An 11,836-nucleotide genomic window follows, 5' to 3' on the forward strand; every position below is an offset into this window, starting at 1 on the left:
ATTGGGTCATTTGAATCGAATTATCCGCTAAATCACCACGATTACCCGAATAAGAACATTACAAATTTGAGGGTTGATTTCAAAGAAGGGGTCCCCTCTTGGAGATTAAACTGACTGTTCCGATTTCAGAGATTTGGGTTGGAGGCTTTGATTAATCCTTTGAACCAGTTAGGAGCTGTCTAGTCATATGCACCCAGTTATCACGTGTGAATTCCTCCCTCTCTTGTGTGCAAGTCCAAAGTGTATGCTACAGTAGATACAGAACTTCGAGCAGATTTACATCGTCATGGAGTTTAGGAGAGAATCCTTGATCTCATGCGGCTTATGTGATAATTATGGTCATTCTCTCGAGCATTGTCCGAGTCAGCCCATGCTTCATACTACATAGGCCAATATGCATCATTCTCAAAACTCGTATTGGATGCCGACACCCAGTTCGTTCGACCAACCATACTACGTAGATAATTTGTTTTCCCAAAATTCCATACCGTGTCAGAACGAGTTCACTCAGGGTAGTCATTTTGGTAACCATGAGGATTTTTATTTGCATAACACTTCGATGATGAATCCAACCATAATTTCCCAACAATCCTATGATTCTCAACATTTCTCCGATTACAGAGCCTGACCCAACATCCACTCACTCATGTTTGTCTTCTCCTCAATCGTCGTCATTAGAGTCTATGATGTCTGCCTTCTTAATTCAACAACAACAATTAATCCAACAACAACAGCTCTATCAACAAATGTTGGTAAATCATCAACAACAGTTGTTAAATCATCAACAACAATGAGATATGGGTCAAGCCTTAGTCAACATAGGAACTCAACTGAGTCACCTAGCGTTGTCCTTAGAAGAAGGAAAATTTGATAAATTCGAAAATGAGGATATCTCAATCCCAGAAAATCCACCATTCTTTCAAAATAACCTTAGTGACCAGTTCTACTCTTTTGAAGATGTCGATGATTATCCATCAACAATTGATAACCCTGTCTCAATTGAAGTTCAAATTCAAACCAATGAGGTTACAATTCCAACCGAAGCAACGATGGAAGTCCAACTAGGTCAGTTTATTGTACCCTCAGAAGAAAGAGAGAATGGACAATTTTCAAATGAGATAACCCATGAGAGCCAACCAATGTTTCAAAGTCCTAATAAGCAAGGTGATTGTACAGATTTGGCTAAGCAAATTGATCCGCCATTAGAGGATATTGTTGTCCAGGAGGAATCAACGACCAATTCTACTTTGTTAGTCACACCAATTCCGATCATTATTGATTCAATTTCGTATCCCATCCAACCCATCATTTCACAAAAGTGTAAAGACCCTTCATGTCTTACAACCTCCATTCTCTTTGGGAATATGATGATTGAAACTTGTTTTGAAAAGGTGATGACACTAAGAACTGAGGACAAACGAGGGTTGTTGATCATTTTTAAAAATAATTTCCAAGTCCTAACGATGGTAAAAATTTGTCTACCTATTAACTGGGGTAGGAAATCGATCGTTGTGTCCGTCAAAATGAATGTTGGGAAAATTCCTATATATCAGACCTTTTGATAGGTCCGGCTGAAGACGTTAAACTTAGCGCTGCTTGGGAGGCAACCCATGTGCTTTTATTTTAATAAGTAGTGTAGTTAGGAAATAAAATTTTTCTCTAAAAAAAAAAAAAAAAAAAAAAACCTCTAACCTTAATCCCTTTCTCATTCTCTTCATCTTCAAGTCCACTATCAAACCAATTCAATGAGTGTCACTAGGACTGCAGCCTGGCCACTAATTGTTGATTGAGTAGCAGAGATAGATGTTAGCTTATATTGAGGAGAAAAAGGCACAGACTACTGAATGTTCGGATTAAGATAGGTTTAAATTTTATATTAGGATGTTCTTAATTTCTTAATTAGGTTGTTTTTCTATTTTAGAAAGGATTTCTTTTATGGAAAAAAAAACGGCTTCGGAAATTCTCATTGTTATAACTTTCATTCTTTTCAATTAGTTGTAACAAGACTTTGCACATTAATGCCCAATCCGTTTCAGGTGTGATCTAACCTTTTTATTTTTCCTTACTGCTTGCATATTGAGGACAATATGTCATTTAGGTTTGGGGGTATTAGGTTAGCTCACAATTGCATTGCATTACATTGATAGTTTAGTTTCATGTTTATTTCATTGCTAGTTTCATTTCATGTTTAAAAAAAAAAAAAAAAATTTAAAAAATATTCAACACTTTCGAAATATTTTCTTCAAAATCTTTGTATATATTTTTTACATATGAATTTCAAATCTCAGGCTCATGTTCTAACTTTTGATCAAAAGTTCATTTTGGTTATTCCTCATTAAGAAAATTATGAAAGATATACTTTAAAATTTTACTTCTGATTAAGTATTTGGAAAGATAAGATTTTATGGAACAAAAGTTGACCCTCTTTTCTGACTAGAGTGTCAGGGAAAACCTAGTCTAGTGAACTATGACTTCTTTGTCCCTTGGTTGGCTTGTTAGAAGAAAAACAGAACTGAAGTTAGTATTACTTGGACAACAACCATAGGATTAGACTGGGTACCTTGAAAAGGGCTACCTGCTTTTTGTAAAAAGAATACCAGAAAATGGTGAAGTGTGATAAAATCTAAAAAAAAAAAAGCAGAAAATACGAGAAAAATGTCAAAGATGGCTAGAACTGCAAAAATGAAAAAAAGAGTCCAATGAGACCAAATAGTGCAGTAGGGTGAAAGCCGTCAATGGTAAAAACGTGAGTAAACTGGAATATCACAGATAAATCCCCTTAGAGGTATTAAAGTGAATATCCACACCTCTCACAATCCCAGACAAGATGCTTAGTTTCGAGTTAGAACTTAGGTAGAACCGACCATTCTTAACAGTTAGGAGGTGAAATCTTGTTCCTAAAAAGATATTGCTTTAAAAAAAAAAAATCAGAAAATCACACAAGCACTCAAGTTATCTTTCAAATTTTCTTAAAATGAGGAATAAAAACTTAGAACTTTGTTCAAACATAAATGACCTTTGACTGATTTATGAAATGTCGTTATGTTCACTTTACATACTTTGATTTTGATTTTAATATTTTTGTAAAATGTTAGAATTTTGTGGGTATATTCTTTCACTGCAAACCCTCACGAGTCAAACTCGTCCACTAGGGGTAACCTAGGGGTTTAAGGGCTTACTGCATAAGCTAAATGTAGGCGGGAACCTCACGAAAGAGGAGTTATTTAGATTTAAGTTTTGCTCGGGACTAGCAAAATTGAGGTTTGGGGGTGTGATAAGGTCCCAATAATATCATTTTGGGACCGTAATTTCACCGAGATTACCATCATATAAATACTAGTTCCCTTAAAATAATAATAAATTTTATTAAATCCCAAATTAATGTGACTAACAATAGTTTGTTACTAATTTCAGGTGAAAAGGGCACATTCGGAAACCAACAAAAGAAATAACAATTATGGTTACAATACGCGGGCCGAAAGGAAGTTTCTAGAAAAATATCGATCGATTTGGGCGCCACGTCACCGCGCCGCGGCTAGCCAAGACCGCGCCGCGGTCATTTCGAGGAATTTATCCTCGAGATTTTTACAGAAGCTTCTAGAAGCTTCGGTGGTTGTAACTGATTGGGTCATTTGAATCGAATTATCCGCTAAATCACCCCGATTACCCGAATAAGAACATTATAAATTTGAGGGTTGATTTCAAAGAAGGGGTCCCCTCTTGGGGCTTCTCCTTGCTCTCTTCTTTTCTACTTTTTGATTTTTCCTCTCTTTAATTCTCTGTAATTTTCTATTGAGAGATCTCTTGAGTGTAGGGAGAACATTAAGAGTGCTCAATTCTTTATCTTTGTAATTTGTTGGAGAGCTATAAATAAGGATTTTAGATTGATCATCATCTTCTTCACCCATGTTCTTCATTCTGTTATTAATTTCTGCAATATGAATCTTGCGATGATCGGCTAGACTCTCCGTAGAGATGTCAAGAATGCCGGAGCAATTTCATCCTACTTATGTTGTTTTAAATTCTTTCTTTCTACTTTATGTGTTAATTCTGAAATTCCTCTTAGAACAAGACTAGCAAGCTTATACATTCAAATCAAGCTTAGATGATTGTTACTTAGATAAGCTCAAGAACAATCATGCTATGTGAAGAATTGAAGTATAAGTCAGTTACACTTGTTTGAAGTTGGAATTCTCATGAATACTCTTTGGTTACCATCAATGTTTAATTCGATTTATCATCCGATCCACGAGCAATGACTTGCTACGTGGATTGAGTTATAATTAGAATAAATCAGCATTTTGGATGAATTGCAATGGTTTGATTGACTTCTCTAATCTCTCTTTCTTATATCTTCAATCTTTCTTTTCTGTTTTTAATTTCAATTGCAAGTAATTTTCATTTCATTTGTGCAACAAATCTGTTTTGTTTTTAAAGAATCTGTTTTAAAACTCTGTTTTGGTTTCTATCCGTTTGAACATTTGAATCCAAGCTATCCCTGTGGAACGAATTCGACTTACCCAAAGTCCATTTCTTAATCTTAATCTCTGCATTTATTTAGCAAGTTTTACAACCGATCATCCCACATTAATATTCATCAACGGGGACCTAGGAATAAGATCTCAAATGTGATTATGAATAAGGGTTTGCCTTTCTTCCATCATGGCATGCTTCCAACCATCATGTTTCAAGGTCGACTTACCTGTCTTAGGTTCAAGGAGAAGGAGATATCTGAGATGAGCATATTTGGGATTTTGATTAAAGGTACCCACCTTGCTTCTAGTGACCATAGAATGACATTGTAGGAGAAGGCGGATTGGAAGGGGAAATGGTAGATGGAGGGGTGGGTGTATCGGTTATAGAATTATTTGGAATGGTACTATTGGTTGGTTGGGTAATATGTGTTGAAGAATGTCATTATGAAGACAGTTCGGTTAAATGGGAGGGGTCAACGGATGGGATTGGCATTACTTCGACATTAAGAAGGTGTTGATTAGTTTGGGAGAAAATAAGTGCATAAGTTTGGGGAACTGAACTTGTGATGGGAGGTGGTTCATTAGATAGGGAAGGTGGACAAATGATGGTAGAGACAAGTGAGTTCCAAGAATCAACCCACTCATTGAAGATAGAAAATCACCACTTTTCTGTCCAGCATTAGAAGTTAGTTGAGCAATAGGAAAATTATTTTTATTGAAAACATGGCTTGAGATATATACTATACCCATAATGCGATGAAGGCAACTATAACCTTTGTGCTTATCACTATACCCAAGAAAAATACACGGCAAGGATTGAGACTCAAATTTATTTGTTGTATAGTTACGTAAATATGAGAAGCAACAAGATTTAAATAATCAAAGGGTAGTATAATCTGATCTTTTCTGAAACAAGGTAGTGTAGGGGCAAGCCATATTCAAAGTCGGTGATGAAAATTGATTTATGAGAAAAATTGCCGTAGAAAATGCTTCTACCCAATACTATTTTGGAATCCCCAACATTATACATCATGCCAAGACCAAATTCTATCGCATATTGATGTTTGCGCTCCGCTATACTATTTTGTTGAGGTGTACCTGGGCACGATAATTCATGGATAATACCACATTCGGCCAAATGATGTAAGAATTAAATTTCGTTTTTAAAAATTCACCACCAACATCGGATTGAAAAATCTTAATTTTTTGATCAAGCTGTTCAACCATTTTGTGACAAATGAGAAAATACTCAAAGAAATCAGATTTTCTCTTTAACGGATAAAACCAATTATATCGAGAGAAATCATCAACAAAATCAACCTTGAATTGAATTAACAAGAGCAACTCCCCACAAATCACAATGAACTTTATTCAGTGGTTCCATAGACCGATCAGTAGATGCAAAGAAAGGTAACTTAGCATTCTTACTCAACCGACAACTTGTGCACATAGCACTTGATTTCTTACGAATAAAAATTAACCCATTATTTTTTGAGAAATTTAAGAACTTTCTCTTGTGGATGTCCAAGTTGTTGGTCCCACACATCTTCACTAGTAGTTTGAAATCGATTAGAAGAGTAAGCTTTCTTGTGTATACCATCCAAAACGTAGAGACCACCATGTTTATTCCCCATAGCCAGTATCTAATTTGTCCACATGTCCTTGATTTGAAAACCATCACCATTAAATACAAAATAGCAAGGATAATCAATAGTCATCTGAGATACAGATGGTAAACTCTTTTTAATATCAAGTACTACTAACACATTGCACGATGAAAGAGATGTAGTACCAGTAGAAAATTTTCCTTCAACGACATGATAAATGTGCAAGCATTTTTCAATTCCAATTATAACAGAATCAATTCCAACACAAGGAATTAAATTTGTAAGTATACCTACATTTTTAGCAATATGAGCATATGCTCCAGTGTCAAGATAGCAATCGGTATCTTGAGTATCTGAAACTTGCATTGTAGCTAAAGCTTGAGGAATATCTTCAGCTTGAAAGTTGTTATTGAAGCGATGCCAACAATGGAGACCATCATGACCAAGCCTTTTGCAAATCTGGCATGTTATAACAATATTATCTGTACGATTTTGAGGAGGATGTGCATTGTGTTGGCCAACATATTGGGTATTTTCTTGTTGATTGTTGAACCTTTAACCTGTTTGGGGAAAACCTCGGCTCCTAGAAGTAAATGATCATCCTCTGCCTCTAGTAGAAAAGCCTCCCCTAGCATTGTTTCTCCCAAATTGTTAACTATAGAATACCATAGAAGGGTTAGTTGTCTCGATTGGATTTCCCTTATTTCTCAATTCATGGCTTTGAAGCAAGGGGATCAAGTCGGCATAAGAAGAAATGAGGGTTTTAACATCATTGTAGCAAATGATTCATTTTTAGAACCGAGTCCACTAAGGACCCAAACGACCTTATTTTAATCAGAAACTAATTTACCATTGGCATTCAATTGGTCGCATATTGATTTGAATGCACTCAAATATTCATAAAAGGGATTATGTACCTTTCTTTTGACCACACATCTTTGACAATAATTCAAACTCTATAGCGTGAGAGTTTTGTGCAAAGGCATTTTCCAATGCATGCCATGTTTCGTATGAGGTTTTTAAACGTATAATTAGACCAAGAACATCTTCTGAGAGAGTTCTAGTGATCCATACTTTCACCAAACAATCAGTGCGAATCCATGACATTAAGTCTGGATTGGGAAGTCGTTCTCCTTCATTGTTAAATTCCACATCTGGATTCGGCATCACTGTCTCTCCATTAATAAATCCAAATAGATCTTGATTCTCAATCAATGAGAGTATTTGTGCTTCCCACAATAGAAAGTTATTGTGTGATAACTTGGAGAGACGAAGTTAGCAACATTGAGATGCAATGGATATGGGTATTTAGACTCCATTAAAAAGTGAGAAGGTGATTCTTTTGGTTGCTTTGATACCATATAGAGAAATGAAATTCAATTGATTATCTTAATAAGATAATAATTACAGCAATCCTACTAAGGTTTTATAGAAATCAAATCATATCTAGAGATAAACTCTATCTTTAATAAATCTCAACTAAATCAATTTAACCTTATCTTAATCTCAATAGATATGATACAGTGCATCATAGTACACCTTATTACAATGCATTATAACAAATTACTCCAATAGATAATCCTCCCTTCATCTTCTTCCTTACAATGCTTGGGTTCGAACACCCTAATTGGACCAAACCGCCATAAGAATTGCAATGCTTGAAGGAGCTAATTTGGTTACCTGCCACCATATTATGTGCATGTTTATTTACTTAAAAATGGAGTAAGCTTAATTATAAATTAAACAACATTGATTACAACCATGGTTTTTAAACTCGTCCAAGACCGAGACGTATCGCCCGAGTTAACTCGGTATCAGAGCTGAACGAGACCAACTCACAAAGTGATTTTTTTGACCGAGTTTTACAACTCATGTACAAATTTTCGAGTTATCTCGTGAGACGTCTCAAACGTATCGGAAAACTTGTCCGAGATGACTCGGTATCGGAGCTGAACGAGACGAGACGCGATACCGAGTTTAAAAACCATGATTACAACATATTACGTGCGATGAGTGTGCAGTAGAACCGAGGTGGAAAGAAAGATCACCATCTTCCTCAGATAAAAAACCTCCAATCTATATTGCAAAACTTTAATCCACAAGGCAAAATGGCAAAATAATTCTCTAAAAACACTTATTGTTTATTGTAATTCTGAACAATAATAATCATAATGAAAACATCTTTTACAGCACTGTTACTAATAGAACTTAAGAATTCTAATTTGACTCGCTCCATCTTGTACTTACGTCTCCACCAAACTTCTACCAAATAGTAAAACTGAACCAAAATATTTTTTTCCAAAGTAATAAAAAAATTCTAACTTTACTCAAACTCAGGACTCAACATGCATTAAAACACTTAAAAGAAAAATTACTAAAAACATAGTAAGTGTAATCTAAGAAGTGTATTTTGACCTCTGAAATGACCTTCTTTGACATGTATCTTAAAGCTCAATCAATGTAAGAGGATTTTCACTACGTAGAGATCGTTCTAACGATATAGAACACTAATTTTTCCACAACTGAAAAAAATTTATGTCTGTTCGAAGTTTTATTACCTGTTCTACACCAGTGTGTGTGTGGTAGGTGATGGCTTTCTTCTAATGAGTAACTTTGCGCTTAAGTAGGACAAATAACCCCATAGCAAGGCTATCTTCGAAGTTGATTTCAAAAGGTTCTGCAATTTTCTCAGTGTATTGATCAAACAATGTCTCTATTATTTCAGTACCGAAGTGATTACTGATGAGTGACTCCAAGCCAGCTTTACACTCTTGGGCACTAAATACTATTGCCTTTCTCAAGGCATGCACTGGTTTCATTACCTCTAAACTTAGACACCCATTTCTCTCTACTAACGACTCCAACTCTTCTATTGATGGGGCATAGATTGGCAAATTAAAGGAGTCCAACTTATCTTCACTCATCACTCCCTGCAAAGGTAACTCTTTCTGACTTAAAAGAGAGAATCCAATGATAGTGAAATATAATTACAAGATTACACTGGTTTAAACATTATTGCGTGAGCTAGGATCCTTTTTATACATGGTTCCTGTTGGGTTATGTCTTCTATTCTTGTATATGGAGAGTTGTCGTAGATTCAACCCGGATCTTTTGATGATCCGTTAACGACCTGCATGACCCGTTTAAGGGTCCGAGGGTGAAACCCCAAGGCAAAATATTGGACCCATTTGGTTTGATTTTGGATTTGACCCGTTTAATCTCTTTGTAACTCTAAGTATATAAAGGGTAAGAGATGAAACCCTAAAGGGTGTGAGAGATATACGAGAGACAGAGAAATTGTAACTTTGTTTTTCTTTCATGGACTAATTGGAAATGTCCTAAATAACATTTTCATCAACTTCCAATCAAAAAGGTTTTGGCAACAAAAAGAGCATTGTCTCATATGATGTTTATATTTATTTTTGGAAACAAGATATCCAGGCCTCTTAGAGCATGTCCAACTGAGGGCTCAAAAATTGCCTTCAAAGTGGTATCTTCTTCATTTTGAAGGCTCCAAGCCATTTTTCAACTCGACTGGGTTCCACTTTCAAATCATTATTCATTACTCTAAAACCCTTTTTTTTTTGTTTGATAAATCTAAAACACTGTTCAAACACATAAAAAAAATGTAAAATAAAAAAGAGTGTTGCTAGTGGCACTCAAAGATTTACTTATTATACTCCAATTAAAAGAAAAAAAGAGAGTTTTATTGGCACCCCAATTTTAATTACCTTAATTTATTTTCATAAGTAAGAAAATCTTGTAAAATTGGTGGTTCACAATCAAACATAATTTGTGACACATTTTCGTCGAGTTTGAAGGATTAATCGATTCGATTTGATTTTTAAAATATTAAACGAAAAGACTAGCTCTGGTTGGCAGATCTCCTTTGTAGCAAGGATGTATAGAGCATTCAACTGGAGGTGTTGACTCTGTACCAAAATGGGGGGAAGGTTCGGGGTCTCTATGGGAGTTACTGACGAATCATCCATAGTCGATCTGGTTGGGAGGAATGGTAGAGATGACGAGTGAAGGTGGGTTGAAATTCTCCGAAGGAAGACGAGAGTGGGAAGAATCAGTTCTTTAGAATTTACATTAGATACAATATTAACCAACCTACCTTTGGGTCTCTGTATGGTAATGTTGAAAGTGTGTAGAGTACCGAGACTATTCACAAGTGCCAGGAACAAAAATGGTATTTAAATCATGTTACAGGAAAATGGGAGATTAAAATTGACATTTATACAAAAAAGGGACATAATAGGGTTTATTGAAAAAGGTGAATAGTGATAGAGGTGGAGCTTCAAATCTTCTCTCCCCCCTTCATATCTGAAGCAATATGAATAATGATTTAGAGGGGTTTTCTTCAAAATGAGGGACGGTTGGAGTTTGGTTTGGATACGATCACATTTATATTTGAAGTTTTGAAGGACGGTTGGAGTTGCTCTTGGAGCACCTAACTAATCCTCTCGAGGCATGTGCAGTGACCTCCCCTGCACGGACCATGTAATTTCTGGGATAAATCCTTGAGGGTAACCCTAGGGTGGGGGGAGGAATTCAAACCCAAGAACTCCCTTTCCTAAGGTGTGGTCTAGGCCAATTATTTTTCTTTATCCGAATTGCATCCCAAGAGAGTTCAGCGATTTTATGTTGGATGTTTGACTTGTAATTTGACCAGGTTTTGGCTTGACTTTGATGAGTTTTAATACAAATAAACACACATACCATATTAACCATGTCAATGAGGGTAGATTCCGATGGTTTGAAGAGTGGACCAAGTGAGCACTGCCCTGGAACTGTACCATTTGCACGACTTAGATATAAGTAATGCAATCAATACCCCTGGCACAAGCTCTTCTGCTCTTGCCTTCAAAAAACCTTCCATGTCCTTTTCATATTGTGCAGAATAAGCCTTCCCAACTTCTTCTCTTCCACTCATATAATCTATCCTCCCCTTATTGAATGCCGGACCATTCACATCCAGCACTTCTTTTGGCACCTTAGGTAACCATTGCAATGAAGAAGAAGAATGTACAAAATCTATTGAAGAGGTCGGAAATAATCGCCTGTGGAAAGATCCTGGTACAGTGGCTGTAAAATAATGCCTTTCGGGTGGAAGTGAGGTGAAGAGTGTGCTGAAATCATTTCCGACGTGGTCGTTAAAGAACACTTGAAACTCAGGGAGAGATGAACTTAGGCCTTGGGATTGGTATTTTAGCTCTAATGCTTCTATTATGTTTCACACTGCGAAGAATGTATTAGGCCTGACAGAGCAAAACAAGTTTGATGAAGATGATGAAGGATGTTTAGTTTCAAGCTTTTCGGCTATGGCTGCATCAATCATTGCCTTGATACCATCCATTCCCTCTTTCTACAATTAAAGAAAGAGATCAAGCTGTCACAATAAGTTCAATCTATTTTTTAAAATCTGTGGACTCAAAGTCGATAAGTCGATGGTGGAATAATTCTTCCACAACGTGAAAAAGCCTATATTTGACAGCCCAAGACATCAGTTTTCATTGTCATTTTTTTTTTGATGGATTGAAACCATCAAATTAATGGAGGATGAGAGAAATTTGAGGGCTCTAAGCTGTCGAATTGGGGAAGATAAAAAATTTCAATGGTCAGGGGCCATTGAAATTCGGTTTCTAAAATTTGTGGGCTTAGTCCCGTCAAATTTTCTAGTTAAAATTTCCGGTTTTCACATAGTGTCCGAGATGCTGATGGAAATGTAATTCTAGCTGCCTCTTGGTT

The sequence above is a fragment of the Akebia trifoliata genome, chromosome 2, assembly GCF_017979445.1.
Source record: "Akebia trifoliata isolate Shusen 1 chromosome 2, ASM1797944v1, whole genome shotgun sequence".
Lineage (NCBI taxonomy): Eukaryota > Viridiplantae > Streptophyta > Magnoliopsida > Ranunculales > Lardizabalaceae > Akebia > Akebia trifoliata.